Consider the following 15,745-nt stretch of genomic DNA (forward strand, 5'->3'; position numbering starts at 1 on the left):
TTCTCTGAGGTAACAGGTGTTGTTTTAAGCTGCTAAGTTTGTGATAATTTGCTATATCATTAATATAATTCCATAATCAAAAAGTTGATTTAAAATGTAAATGCCCATAAAAAAAGTATGCAAGTCTAAACTACCTTTGTGAAAGACTTTCCTTTAATAGATATTGATAGTAAAATGAAGACTGGAAATTACATATAAAGTATGAGAGAACTAGGAGAAACTGGCATCAATTGCTTGAAAAGAGAAAGAATAATCATTTAAAATTTAACAAAAGAGACAAAACTATAGTATTATGAGACTCAAATATCCAAAGCTTCGATCAATTTGAGCATCCCTTTGAGAATTGCCATCCTTCTGTACCATTACATTACTCTTTTCCTAACTGCTCTTAAAGTTCCAGGTTCTACTGGAAACTTCCTTTTATCACCAAATTCAGGTCACTTTATCTCTATGGATCTATAACATCTGACCTCTTCTCCTCGTATGAATTCCACTCTCAATCCTCATTATTCCGGATCTATATAACAGCATATCAACTAGTCTTCACACCTTATTTTTTAAACAAAAACTTAGGGAATACCTTCCTTGTAGTAAAACATTCAGTAAAGCACTGTATAAAATGTTGTCAGAGTATCTTTCTAAATAATGGGCCTGATCAGGTAAAAGATCTATGAAAGGCATCCCACTATGAGAGGTTGCCTGACTTTGCATTTCAGTTAACTTCCAATCAACCAATCCATGAGAATTTGTCTAGAAGAGACAAATATTTTACTTAACCAATTAAGAAAAATAAAAACTATTTCCACAGAAACAAAATATATTTTATCATAGAAAGTAAACCTTCAAATACTATATGTTAAACTTTCTAACACAGATCTAATAGTACTCAATTGATAGGGTTATTGCGAGAATAAAGGAAAAAGTATGCATCAAGCCCTGGAGACACCACATGAGACATCTTTAACCATTCAATAACTTGGAATAATTCTTTTTTCATATTCCTATTTAAATTTTCACCATAATCAAGCATTATTTTTCAAATGAACAATTAAATAAGTTAATTACAACAAGAACATACTTTCGAGGAATGACAGTTCATAATTTTATACTTATATACATATGCACAGAAATTATTTAGGAGATGACTGCTATAATTCAGGAAAGAAATTATGCCCTAATACACGAGAATAAAAACTCAGTTTTAAGACATATTGAGGAAAGATTTGAAACAACTTATGATTAATAGGATGAAAGGGTAAAGAAAGAGGCTTCCAGAAAGACCTTTGTACTTCAGGCTTGGAAGATAAGGTTGGTTCACCACTAACATTAAACAAGGCGAGAATTAAACTTAGTCTGGGACATGTCGAATTTAAGGCGATACAGAAATTTCAGATAGTGATCACCAGGAGGCAATAGAAGGATGCTTCTACCTCTACACTGAACAACTTAAGAGCAGAAATCTTGTTTTACTCATTTTGTCATGTTTCTTCAAGTATAGGCCCTTGCACTAGGAAGTATTCAACAAAAGATTTAATTCAGTTGACAGTTCTATTTTGGAAAGGTCAGAAGGCCCAAGAGAAAGAACATAATCAGTATCAAAATGCTTATTCTTCTCTTTTCAATGAAAACTCAGCAGGGACCAGAAATATCCACAAATGTTTACAGCCTCACCAATCCAGAACAGAAATAATATGTCTGGAAAAGAATAGGATTATTTCAAAGCCCTATAGTTTTGGCAAAGTTTTTTTAAAAATAATGCAATATAATTTTATTTCAATAAAAAAATCCTTAATATCAAATATTTAGCTTGCTCCCTTTCATCTGTCACTTAAAATAAACTAAAATACCCAGTATTTTCAAACCCTTATTTCAAACCCTCAAATGAAATCTCTAAGTACTGTCAGGTCCTGCCCCTGTTGAATAGATCGCTTTGTGCAATTCACATTATATCTATGAAATCCAATTTCTTCATAAAGCCTGTGATCAGACTCTATAATCTATTTCCCACATTAGCCAGGCTCTTTAATATGGCTTTCAGTCAGAATTATTTGATCTCTTTAACTTTAAGCTTCTGAAGATAGGCACAGGGATCCAACCCATCTTTCTTAAGCTGTCAATTGTCATTTAAATTTAAGAACTTTTTTTTTAGTAGTCATTATCAAACCTTGAATACAAAAAATTCTCTGAGCTACTTTCCCACCAAAAAAAGCCTACTTGCATCTCTCAGACCATTTCTAAAAAGAACCTTCCTAAATAAAACAGTCAGTCTCCATAAAGAAATGGGGGGGGGGGGGGGCGGAGAATGTGACAGATTATGTTCAGGGAAAACAACTAAACAAACAAAAAAAATTGCCGCAAATCTCCCCTATATACATAAAGCCAGACAAATTTAGTCAATATGACCTATTTTTAGCTGTATGTTTCCTTAAGAGAATAATCTAAACCATGTTCCTTCCATTCTACATTACAAAAAGAAATCATTAGTTTTCCTGGAATAAGCATACTTATGAGATCACAAAAGGAAATCAACCTAGTTGACCAAGTTAACCTAGTTACTACAATTCATTAGCATTCCTCATAGGGTGTTCATTTCCAAATATTGAAAAATAAAGGTCTAGAGCAATTTTAAGTGATATTCTGAATCAAATGCCTTGTTCTGCCTTAAGCCATTCCTCCACTTTCTCTCTCTCTCAGGGCTTCAAAGTGGCAAAAATGGTACAGATTTGGACAAGACATTCTAAATACTTCTCCAGCTGGTCTAAGTTCCAAATTGCGGGAAGAAGGCAGATTTATCACATTTGCTCACTCACTGACATCATCTATAAAATCTGAGGATTCAACACTGATTAAATTCCATGTCAAGCAGTAAGAACAGATACAACAAAAGAAGGGAATTGTCATTGCTTCTCAAGGCAAAGAGACTTCATCCAAACTAAGGGTGCTGAGACAGCCTTTTGAGAATAGAGGACCCATCACAGAGTCACTTTTACCAACAAAATCCTCATCTTAGCTAAGACTGGGAATCTCAGTATCTGTTCTTGGTCCTTGTTGTTCAGACCTTTGTTGGAAGAGCCTGAAGTTATTTTTTGTAAAATATCCTTAAAGAATTGCTTCTACTAAGTTTCTTTGTAGTTCCCCTTTTCTCTTTTTATATATCCTCAATCAGCTTTGCCTCTCTTATCATTTAATACTAAAAAATATTCAAAGGTATTGACCAAACCATTCTTCAAAATGCCATACATTCTACGTTAAAACCTTTGCATGAGCTAACAGTGCTGCCTGGAACAGTATCTTACTCCATCTATAATCTGCTGGTAGCTTTTAAAAATTTACACTTCAGACTACTGCTGACTACCCAATCTATTATAACCACCCAGTCTCCCATTCTATTTTAATGTAATAAATAGTCCTCATAACTGATGTGTTCCTTGTTTATTTGCTTATTTGGAAATCCTATTATGAGAATGTGACTGAGAGCAAAGAGCTTGTCTGTCTGCCTTACTTGCCCATCCCCATATTCACATACCTAGAACAGGGCCTAACATGCACTGGAGGCTCAATAAATATTTGGTGGACAAAAACAATAAAGTGTATCATTGCAGAAACTGTCCACAATGCAGTCTGCTGCAATAATATATCCTTATAATTAAATGATGGGTCCTTGGGGTGCCTAGGTGGTGCAGTCAGTTGAGTGTCCGACTCTTGGTTTCGGCTCAGGCCATGATCTCAGGGTCCTGAGACTGAGGCTTGTGTCAGTCTCTGTGCTCAGCACAGAGTCTGCTTGGGATTCTCTCTCCCTCTCCCTGCCCCTCACACCATGCTCCTTCTCTCAAATAGATGAATCTTTAAAAAAAAAAATGATAGGTCTCTACTTTGACTTCAATCTGGTCACAATTCAGACTAGGTCTTGTGGTTGGCAAGGCTTAGTAAACAGTAAAACAACAATACGTACGCCACAAAATACCTGGCACTTTGCACTGTGAGCATCAGCAATTGCTCAGCCTTCAGAAAGAGAACAATTTTCTTCCGGTCAGCATGTAACTTTAAGAAAGACTTGTCAACTCGATTACTGCAAAGTGTCCCCTGAACTGAAAATAACATCACAGCATAAAATTCTGCCCCTACAGCTGAAATGGCCTGGATGTTGCCTCACCAGCAGCTGATAACCCTTCACTCCACAGATAGGAAGCCAGCTGGGGAAGCAGGGATTGTTGTAAAAACTATACAAAGCGTAAAAGATAAAAGGATTCAGTGTTCTGTTTGAAAAGAGGGAGGGTATTCAACCATATTCCTGGAATATCGGGACTTTTGGAGACTGAACAGGGAAGAAATTAGTTGGAGATGCATAGATTTCAAAGCAGAAAAAAGGAGGGTGGGAGGGTAACTGAGCACATCGTTATGAAAATCCTTTATCTATACCTCTCATGGCTTCCCAGGCGCCCTGCCAGTTCAGGGTGATCACATCAATATTTATAGCACACCACACTAGGGTGCCCATGTTCCCCAGCAGGGACATTTAATATGTGATATCAACACCTATGACAAGACACATTTTATTTCTGTCAACAAACAAAGAGGTTTCTACTTTCTCTGTTAGTTGACTACCCAAGCCTTTTATTTTGCACAATAAACCATCTATAGCTGGAGCTGAAAGATAGATGTGGAACTGCAGTCAATTCTTTAAATAGGTTTCTTCAACTGGCAGGTGGCCTGTTTGTGGGCTGTATCAAATACAAGGATTTCTACTTTAGCAAGCATGATCGGGAGGGGGGGGTCCGAGGGAAGATTTGCCTGCTATGGTTTTCATACCATGGATTTAGCCCTGAGCTGTATACAGTAGGGAAAGAGGCAGGGTTTCTGTCCTCAGGTAACTTTCAAATAAATCTAATATAGATGACACAGTAGAAAGGCAAGACAATTTTTCTTTCAACAGTGCTTTCTTTTTAAGACTCTGAGGTACCATACCAGTGTTAATTTCTAGAGTTATGATGAAGTGATAAAATAGATTAAAAAAAATCTTTTGTAATGTCTTCCTCAAAAAATAGTAAATAAGGAGGTGCCTGGCTGAATCAGTCGGTTAAGCGTCTGACTCTTGATTTTGGCTTAGGTCATGATCTCAGGGTCATGGGATCAAGCCCCGTGTCGGGCTCCATGCTCAACACGGAGTCTGCTTGAAATTCTTTCTCTTTCCCTCTGCTCCTCCCCCTTCTCACACACGTGTTCTCTCTCTCTCTCATATAAATAAAATAAAATATTAAAAAATAGAAAATAAGGATTCGCATTTAGATCAGAGAAGAATATGGTTCTATTTTTTTTTGTACTGTGAGAATTAGTTTACTAAGAACAAAATTAGCATGACCCAGTTCTACAGTTCATGCCAGCTCAGCCCACTTCAGTCCCTTGCCCACCATATATCCAGAAATGAATATGCTTGAGCTCTTCATGACTGCTGGAATCTATGCAACAATCCTCGATATCTACTAAGCTTTTATCACTGATGTTAGTGAAGAAATAATCCATTTACAGCTGTCAACATCATTAAAACAATCATTGAGTTAATGGTAAAGCTAGTTGCTAACACATACACAAGTCTTAAAATGAGTTCTTATTCCTGATTATTAGGCCAAATTGACTCCTTAGTACGATGGCAAAATATTATAAGCCATGTGATTTCTGAAATTTGATTAGAAAATGATGATGCTAGATAGCATATTTATTAAGAGAATGTTATATTCTCTGTGTTTTACCTATGTTAATCAGTGAGTTATCACAGTCATTCAATTAGGTAATTTTTTTTTTTACTATGCCCATTTTACAGATGAAGAAACAAAGTCTTAGATTAAGCAATTTGCTCAAGATCTCACAAATAGTAAGCGGTGTTGCAGTGACTTGAATCAGGTTTTTATAATTCTGAAGACTTTTTGTCTTTGCTATATGATATTGGTATCCCAAAGACCAAACTTATGTTAAGCATAATTTATTCTGAGTGTCTACTATTTTCTCAGCACTATCCCATGTGCTCTGGAAGATACAGTGCCCTGGCAATGTCTGACTTTGCCCTTAGATGTTTATACTCCTAAGAGAATGCAAATAAACATGAATAAAACAATTAAGGAATAATTCAAAAGGAAGTAAATTCTGATAAAATGAAACTAAGTGCCAGCCTCATACAGAGCCCTAGATTTGAAATCAGAAACATGGACTTAAACATAGTTCTGTCACTTATTTCTATATGTCTTTAGGCAAATGACTTAATCCTGATCTCCTCACAGGTTAATATTCTGTCATAGGAATTTGTCTACTGTCTCTACTGGACTTGTCTCTGAGTCCTGTGAAGCCTCTATATAAAAACAAAGAGGTATTTCACTCAATATCCCTTTCAAATATAAGAGCACATGCAGTACTGCCCGGGTTCACCTCTGAGAGATGATAACATTGAAAACAAACCTGGAGCAAGTGGGCTTCCCAAAGAGCCTTCCCACCCGGAGAGTTTTAGCACCTCTTAAGAGGATCAGCAGCAAAGGCCCTGGTGCAAGAGAAGCAGTGACAGAGTAGCCCTGAGGAGCAGTACTGCAGAAGAGCTGCAAGAGGCAGTGGCACCCAGCAGAGCCAGGGCAGAGCAGGGACAGCACATGGGAAGCAGCCATCTGGCCCATCCTAAACCTTTGCAGGCCTGGGGGCAAGAGAATAAATGGAGTCAACATAATATATAGCTAAATATTTAAAAGTTGTAAATAGAACTATGAGACTGCCAAGTAAAATCTCTCCTAGCCTCCTACCTACATATGATCCTCAGTTTGAGAGCACTGGGAGCTGTGATCACCCCTGCTGGTGTCCTGCAGTTCTTGCCTTTTACTTCCTAACCAGGCTCTGCCCAGCCTCTCAGTGGCTTCTCAGATGTAACGTGGACACCCTAGCCTAAGTGCTCACACACCCTCCACAACTTCCACCAACAATTCCACTTGGCTATTGCCCAGACCTAGGAGTGTTCTTTGTGACAGTGCGGTGTACCGTCAGTAGGACAGAATTGGACACGTAAGAGCTGACAGGAGAGTAATGCTTCCACAGCAGGCAGAATCCTACAGGGAGAGTTAAGTTATGAATTACAAAAACTAAGAAAGCTAGCCCCTTGCAGAAATCTTTCCAGAACCAAAAGAAAGGTAAAAAGTCATCTGAAGTAAATATTAATTATGTCATGGGTACTACAGCTTTGGCACTTAGCATAAATATATTTGAAGAAACAACTCCTACAGAGTCCCTCTCACCTAGTCCAAAATTATGATTGCATCCCTATACCTAATTCCAGACATTGATACATAACAACAAATAAGCATTTGTTAAATAAATGCACACACAATAAAGCTATGTACTAAAGCCCAAAGCCATGTGAATCCAGATGGAATTCTTTTAGTCAAACCAGAATAAATGAATGAAAGAAATAATGGATGAATAAATGAATGAATAAAATATTATTCAAAAGAAAATCAGGATATAACCACTATCACTACTTTATTGCAGAGTGGCTAAATAAACACTCTAAAGCCAAGAATCAAAACACTTATGATTCAGGGGTGCCTCAGTGGCTCAGGTGATTGAACGACCAACTCTTGGTTTCTGCTTGGGTCAGGATCAAGCCCTGCATCGGGCCCACACTCAGTGGGGAGTCTGCTTGTCCCGCTCCCTCCCCTTCCCCCCCCCCCCCCCCGTCTATACCTCCCCCTCTGCCCCTCCCCATGCTTATACTCTCGCTCCTGCTTTCTCTCTAAAATAAATAAAATCAAAACACTTATGGTTCAAAACAGAAATTTAAAAATAAAAAAATATAAATTGTTCTAGTTGTCCATGGCATTTGGGATAGATTCTTTGAAGAATGGGTTTTTCAGGTCATTGTCCCTTATGCAGGCAAAGCCTAAGGAACAGCATATACAAGGTCTTTATTAGATTTTTCCAGCACTGAGGCAACTAACAATAGATAGCATGAATTTTTATATAAATAATGTGAATCTATAAATGAGACATTAGACTTACTAGTTTCTCTCACCCTTAGTAAGATGAAAGCCCTTTGATATTTGAAAAACCTAAGCAATCCTTTATCACATTACAAAAAAGATAAAATGGACCAGTCTGTCTTGCTCATATTAAATAATCTCAGGTTACTCTTCTCAGGAATAACACTGGAAAGAATTTATGTAAGAAGGGGTCCTGAGAAAATCTGGGACAAGGAACTTATGCATTTTTAACAAGTTGCCCTCTCAACTAAGCATTTCTCCTTGGTGGCTTGAGTCTGGTAACAGATATCCTTTGCTCCTATCAGTTTAAGGTAACATTTTATTGAGATTCCCTCTCCTGGGGTTTCAAATGAGACACTTAAGGAAACCAAGGGATTCTTTCATATCCCAAAAGAACTTCTCTTGGAAACATTCTTTGTCATCAAGGAGACTGACTCTGGAGAGCCATGATGAAGGGTGGCCATTAGATGATGCAAAAGAGCAAATGGGAGTAATTCTTTGACCCTCTTTTTCAAAACAAACCACCCATCCTTTAGTCCTGTGATATTTCCTCTGCATAAATACTGCTTGAGGGCGCGTGGGTGGCTCAGTTGGTTGAGCGACTGCCTCCAGTTCAGGTCATGATCCTGGAGTCCCGGGATCGAGTCCCACATCGGGCTCCCTGCTCAGCGGGAAGTCTGCTTCTCCCTCTGACCCTCTTCCTTCTCGTGCTCTCTCTCTCATTCTCTCTCAAATAAATAAATAATATCTTTAAAAAAAAATACTGCTTGAAACCCTGGCTTATTCTATCCGGAAAAATTTCAGCCTACTCTTTCATGAGTTAGATTCTTTGCCTTTCCTTTGCCTACTCCATGTCTAGCTAGGCTTTGCATCTTCCATTCCTTACCAAAACGTAACTGAATTGATAATGAATGTTGGCTGGTCAAGAACTTTTCCATTTATCTTCTCCCAGTGCCTACAAAATCAATTTAAAAACATGTTATTTTTGTCAGTTACCACTAGATGGAGGTACAAATTTTGAAGTGCTTAATAAATGTTCCCTGTTTGCATGCTCTGAAGGGTAATGGTACAAAGTAACACATACTATTGTGTTATTTTTTTTTTAAAGATTTATTTAGTTATTTGAGAGAGCGAGAATGAGAGAGAGAGAGCACATGAGAGTGGGGAGGGTCAAAGGGAGAAGCAGGCTTCCTGCTCAGCAAGGAGCCTGATGTGGGACTCGATCCCGGGACTCCGGGATCACAACCTGAGCCGAAGGCAGTCGCTTAACCAACTGAGCCACCCAGGCGCCCCATACTATTGTGTTCTTACAGGTCTAGAAATCCTACTGCCTTGGATAATATTGAATTAAGAAAAAAAATGTAACAACAAGTCTAAAATGCATGCATTTTTATATTCGTTCTGTGATACATACATACATTATACATTGGAAGATTGTTAATAATGAAATAAATAGTTCTCTGGCTTGACCAAAGTCAGAGAAAATTCATTGTGTATCATTTTATTTGGAATGCCTTCAATACTTGACAAAATGTCCTAATTTTGGGTCAGATTGAGACTGAAATAAGGGATGTGTCTAGGCAAAAGTAGATAATGCTTATATCGAGAGCAAGAATGTCCCCTTTCTGCTCCTCTCCGTGCTCGATAACAGGGTCCTCATGTTTTCTTGTCCCTCAAGAAATCTGCTTTCAAAATGCATCTGGCAGTCTTATTCACAATGAAATGTGAATAATAACAACATGCTATATGTTACCTCACCCAGGGAAAAATGTTTTAAAACTGGGCTTATGACATTAAATTGTCTTTAACAAAGGAATTTCAAAAAATTAGCAAAGTGGCAGAGAGGACCTAAATAGTTTTCTCTTGATCCCTGAAATCTCTCACAAAGGAAGAAAGCCAGCCCATACTGAAATGCAGGAAGATTTTCATTGATTTTCTTTTTCTTCACAGTGGCATTTGGTGCAATGCAGAAGACTGTCTCTGGCATTGTGAGGACATGGAGAAGGTAGTTACCTGCATGATTTCTCAGCATGAGGTGACAGCTGGCAAGAGAAACTGCACTGACTGCAGTCCTTCAAGAAGAGAAAGAGATGAATCCTCTGGGCCAGGACATTTTGTTCCATGAAGGGAGAAACTGAAATGGCGTGAGGACTATGAATGGATGAAATGAGGAATACATATGGAAGAAAAACACATAGCCTTATGGATCCCTAGAGGCACCTTTCTCATTCACATCTATGTCCCCCAAAGTCTTAGACTATAAGGAAACTGAAATCCACATTATAAGGAGTTTGGGATGGAAAAAAAATGAAGCATTATCAAGAGGAGTTCCCACTGGCTACTCAATCTCCAAATATTTGTGGAGTGATTAAACAATTTTTTTCCTCTCCATCTAATCCAGACTACTCATTTAGGAAATGTTATTATGTTCCCAAAAAGAGAATCCCACAGCAAATAAAAACTTGCAGTTTTGTCAAATTTACAACCTAAAAATTTCTGGCACTCTGATTCTCTAAGGAAAAGCCTTTTACTATAGATACATGTCTGCTAATGTCTCTGCTTAGAAATTATTTGGAGAGAAGTAAAAGGGAAAGTGGGGATTCAGTGGATCTTTTTCCCAGAAAAATGTAAATGCCCACTCACTGAGTTTAACCCAGCACCAGTCCCACATTTACCATGCAGCTGTTCCCACTTTGTATAATGTATTATTTATCAATTATCAACGATCTGTTTGGTAGGTTTCTGCCTCCTTTCTTACACCAAATGTTTCCTGAAATAGACAAACTTCTGGGAAACAAGTAAAACCATTCACATGAGACCTAGAGGTCCATGTAGACAATGGCATAATTGGTCACATGAAAGGGTGTAGGTTTATAGAAGCACAGAAAATAACATGCAGTATACGTAGTTTAAATGTGTCATAGGCTTTCCCAGGGGGAAAGGGTAACAGTGAAATTTGCTGGGCTAACTATATTTTATTCACATATTCAACAAAAGCACTTGTGAAGGGTAAGTGTTAAGCCCAAATTATTCAAAGCCTTCCTAGAAACTACAGTCCAGTGTGAGAGATAGCCAAAGACAATATAAGATAAATTACTTATAACATGGGTGAACACAATTAAGGAAAAGTAAAGCATATTATGAGAAGGTATGGCAGAGGGAAATAATTTAGTTTTGGGGAGTCATTTAGGGCATCTCTTAGAAGTTGGCATTCAAGGTGAGACTTTTAAAAGGACCAAGATATAGATAGATGATAGACAGATAGATAGATAGATAGATAGATAGATAGATAGATAGATAGATAGATAGATAGACAGACAGACAGACAATGAATTAGCCAAACAGGTGGGGGGGGAGAGTCTTAGACAGGGATAATAGTATGTGTGAGGGCTCTGAAGCAAGAAGTTTGTCATATTTGATAAAGTAAACCATTGCTCAGTGATGAGATGATGCCTCCTCTCTCCATTTAGACTTTGTCTACAGATAATTCACTGCTATTTCAGTAGAGTCCAAACAGGAAACAAATGTCATAGTCAAATTAGAGTAATTCAGAGGGGTTAAAATATACAAACATATGGGCAGGTTGTAGGGAAATAAAAAGGATTCTGCAGTTAACCTGGGGTCTGCAACCATGGACTTATTACTTATTACCCTCAAACCAAAGGGGACAATGAAGGTAGGGCAAAAGGGCAAAGGGCAAAAGAATGTAACAGAAGACAGCAGTTGAGTATGATATAGAAAAGGCCACTTGGAGGGGTGCCTGGGTGATTCAACTGGTTAAGCGTCCTACATTTGATTTTGGCTCAGGTCATGAGATTAAGCCCCCCATTGGGCCCTGTACTCAGCACAGAGTCTGCTTAAGATTCTCACTCTTCCTCTCCCTCTGCTCCTCCCCCACCCCATCCCCCCTCCAAAAGGAAGGAAGGAAGGAAGGAAGGAAGGAAGGAAGGAAGGAGAGAGAGAGAGAGAGAGAGAGAGAGAGAGAGAGAGAGAGAGAAAGAAAGAAAGAAAGAAAGAAAGAAAGAAAGAAAGAAAGAAAGAAAGAAAGAAAGAAAGAAAGAAAGAAAGAAAGAAAGAAAGAAAGGCCACTTTGAGCAGAGCAGTGATTTTTAGCCAGAGTTGGTTCCACAGTAAAGGAGCTTCACCCTCCTACCTCCCTCTGATCTCCTGCCATCCCAACTAGAAATCACTGGTCATGGAAGCCTCTTGATGCAGCCTCTTGATGCAGTCCACCCAGAGAATAGGGTAGATGGAAAGGAATGGAGAATGGTTCTGAAAGAGCAAACAGAAAATGCCTAGCATACCTGGTCATTTCCAGGAAGAAGAAGGGATACCAGGAAGGCCCTTAATCAATGATATTCTGATAAAGCAGAAAAAAACTAGCAGCAGTCCATGCCAGCTTCCATTCTTCTAATGAGTTTCCTCATTTCCATTATTTCTCTGCCCACCTGAATGAATCTGCTTCTTATTAGCAAGATGGTTTCCATATTTGCTTTCACTTATACACTCTGGGATTACAGAAACCTGATATTGCTCCATTTCTCTGCAGGAATCTCTACACCCTACTTGCCTGCTCCCATAAACCTATGCTCCTAGTATAATCGTGAATATTTTCACCCATGACTTAACATGGAATTCTCACTCTACAGGGTGCATGAAATTCACGTGGGGAGCTTGCTGAAAGACAGAATCCTGTCCTCACAGGTCCTGAATCAGTAGGTCTGGCCTGGGACTCCGTAATCTCTATTTAAAACAAACATCCTAAGTAATTCTGATACATGTATAACACACGTTGAGAGACTCTGGTATAGTTGCTGCAGCAAAGATAATTGGTACATTTCTGAAAACACTGACATATATACCAATATTATAAAAAATAGATATTTTGGAAAAAGAAATGTAGTGCAAAAGTAGAAACAGAACTACTACTTAATTTATAAGTAAAGCTAAAAAGGGATGCAGTCATTACAATTCATCCTGAATTGCTAGTGATGTCATTTGCAAAGGTTTTACCTTCTCCTATGATTAATCTTCTGTGAATAATGGTTTATTGTGCATTCGCTTTTCATTTATCTAAACACCAACCCCCAAGGCCACCTAATTATTTTTAAACCAACACTGAAATGCACCAGGGCACCTCATACCTTCAAAGAAACTTGCAAATTCTTTTATATTGTCATATGTATTTTTTAATGTGCACAAGCATTCTCCATACTATATGTCAGTTCTAGTAAATATTTTAGGCTATGCTGGCCATATGGTCTCTGTCACCACTCCTCAACCTTGCCATATAGTATGAAGCCAACTACAGACCATACATAAACAAATGAGTGTACTTGTGTTCCAATAAAACTTCATTTGTATTCACCAAACTTCGAATTTCATATCATTTTCATGGGTCATGAAATATCCTTCTTTAATTTTTCTTCAACCATTTAAAAATGTAAAAAACATTCTTACTTCACAGGCCATACAAAAACAGACAGTGGGTAAGAATTTGTTTACCCCTAATTTTGAACAATCTTGCAGATTATGGTAATTAGAACATATAGATTTCTTTTCTTATCCCTACATATAAGGCACAAAAGAATGTAGGTCTTTAAGCAATCCATGACAACTACACTTTACAACTGCATCTGAAAGGAAAGAAAAATGATGAATCACAGAGACCTGGGATTGAGTGCCTGCTGCTAGGTTCATCTCCACAGTATTACCTTAGGCTAAAGACTTCTCCTCCATAAGTCTCACTTTCTTCACCTTTTAAATGGGGTTGACTATCCTTACTTCATATGAAAATGAAAAAGATAATATTAAGTAACTCAGCACCTTGCCTGGCACCTGGAATGCTCCTTATGATTCATGTGCTGCTTTAGAGGACCTCTTTCCGACTACTTTTAACTGAAGCAAAGCATCAAGACCTAGAAGCTCCATGACCTAGAACTCTCAATTAGCACTAATGCTTCAAACAAACTGACCCTTCTAAACCCTTCCTCCCTCACTTGTCATGCCTTCACACATATTCATCAATGTTAACAGTGTCTCTCTTCCAGGGCCTACAGTCAGTTAGGTGAGGCAAGAACTCAGAAAATAAAGCACCTATGATTGACACTAGATCAATAAATCTTGAATTTAGCAGCTCCGAAGCTGAGATGAAGAAATGGACTCTGCTAAATGTAAAATCGGTAGTGGCAGAGCACTGCCATGAAATGAAAGTTAATATTGCCTCAGAATCCTGACAGCCATCTGACACGTCATGATTTTTAATATTAGATAAAATGTGGACACCTTTCACGTGCTTAAGGGAAGCCACTTTTTTTCTTTTCTTTTTTTTATTTCTTCTAAGACAAAAGGCATTGACTATAGAGAAGAATCTCTCATTTCTTTTTCCTTTCACTTCTCCCCATCCAATCTTTCAAGCTCAATACTTTCCCTATTTCCCAAGTTGTTTTTTCACATTTCTAAAAGAATTGGCAAAACTCTGTTTTTTAATAATCCATGGATTTAAAAATTCATAGTTTAGTATGTCTCTAGTCTCAGTAAGCCAAATAACAAATTTGAAATGAATATGCAACTTCCTTTGGCTTACATGGAAAGTAAGAATCATGGTGCAAAGGCAACATTTGGTTGAGTAGGAATTCTCTGTCTGTTCCTGAGAGCAAGGCTTGCTATAAACATGTAAACAACTTAACAAATGAAGATATATTTGCCCAAACCCAACCTCTACAGGGGTGCCACAATTCTGCTGTTTCTATTCCATTTCCTTGAGGATAAAAAATTACTTTAAAAGCTATAGATAAATCCTCATCTTAGGAAAACTGCTTGATTTCTGCTCTCCATTTTCCACAGAAATAAATTGCATTCCTAAAATGATTATGAAAATGTTAGTAACCAAATTTTTAAATGCACTGGGTTATTAAGAGATGTCACTTAGAAAAAAGTTCAAGCATTTGTGGTCTTGCTATTTTTGAGTTGTTATTAAGCTTGATATATGCCTTCTGATGCTCTTATCTGCCAAGATAAGCAACCCCCCCCCACAGAACTTTAAAAAACAACTATTTGAAACAACCACAAATATATAGAAAACTCAAAAGCAAAACTTTTCTGAAATGAAGAAAAAGACTAAGATCTGCTCTCCTCTCTAAGCCTGGAGTGGTGCTACCCATGAAAAAGGAAAGAAAAGTGCTTCCTTACTTTGCCATTGTACCCTCGCAACCACAGGACACTGAGAAACATAATATGCACCCAATTTTTCAATATGCATACTTCCACCCACCTCAATTTCTCTGGGAGAGCCTCAGGGAACACCATATGATTAGTCACAGCTGTGGGCTCCGTGGCCTTGTACCAACACAGAATGTGCTGTCTCACAGGGACATGAGCAAATTGCAGAGGCCCTGCAAGTGAACTGATAGGTCTGCCAGGCTCCCCAGCTTATCATAGTACAACCGGCATCTCAGAGACTCAAGAACTCACAGGCCTGTGCTCCATCAGGGGTTAGGGAGAGCCACATAACCAAAATCAAAATCACCGTAGCTGCTGCTGAAAACCAAAGCTGATGGACAATAAAGATATTGCCTTATACATGGGCAGAATATCACTAATTTCTTGGCTGCTCAGAGGGAAACTTAAATGACTGCAAATTCCAGTGTTGTAGATAACCAACAGTGGAAAAAAAAAAATCACCAAATTCATTTCCTACCATCTTACTAGAGAAAGAAAAGCTGAAGTCAGCACAT

At 38.1% G+C, this 15,745-nt stretch overlaps 1 long non-coding RNA gene across 4 annotated transcripts in view; it reads right to left on the bottom strand.

The window, feature by feature from the left end:
• The window catches only part of LOC113938078, a 428,734-nt gene extending 413,334 nt beyond the window's left edge, over positions 1–15,400 (bottom strand). For all 4 annotated transcript variants that reach the window (XR_004820261.1, XR_004820262.1, XR_004820260.1 and 1 more), the window contains exon 1: positions 15,283–15,400. This is a non-coding gene — a long non-coding RNA (uncharacterized LOC113938078). The remainder of the gene's footprint in view (positions 1–15,282) is intronic.
• Positions 15,401–15,745: the final 345 nt, after the last annotated feature.

This window comes from Zalophus californianus, chromosome 8, assembly GCF_009762305.2.
Source record: "Zalophus californianus isolate mZalCal1 chromosome 8, mZalCal1.pri.v2, whole genome shotgun sequence".
Classification (NCBI taxonomy): Eukaryota; Metazoa; Chordata; class Mammalia; order Carnivora; family Otariidae; genus Zalophus; species Zalophus californianus.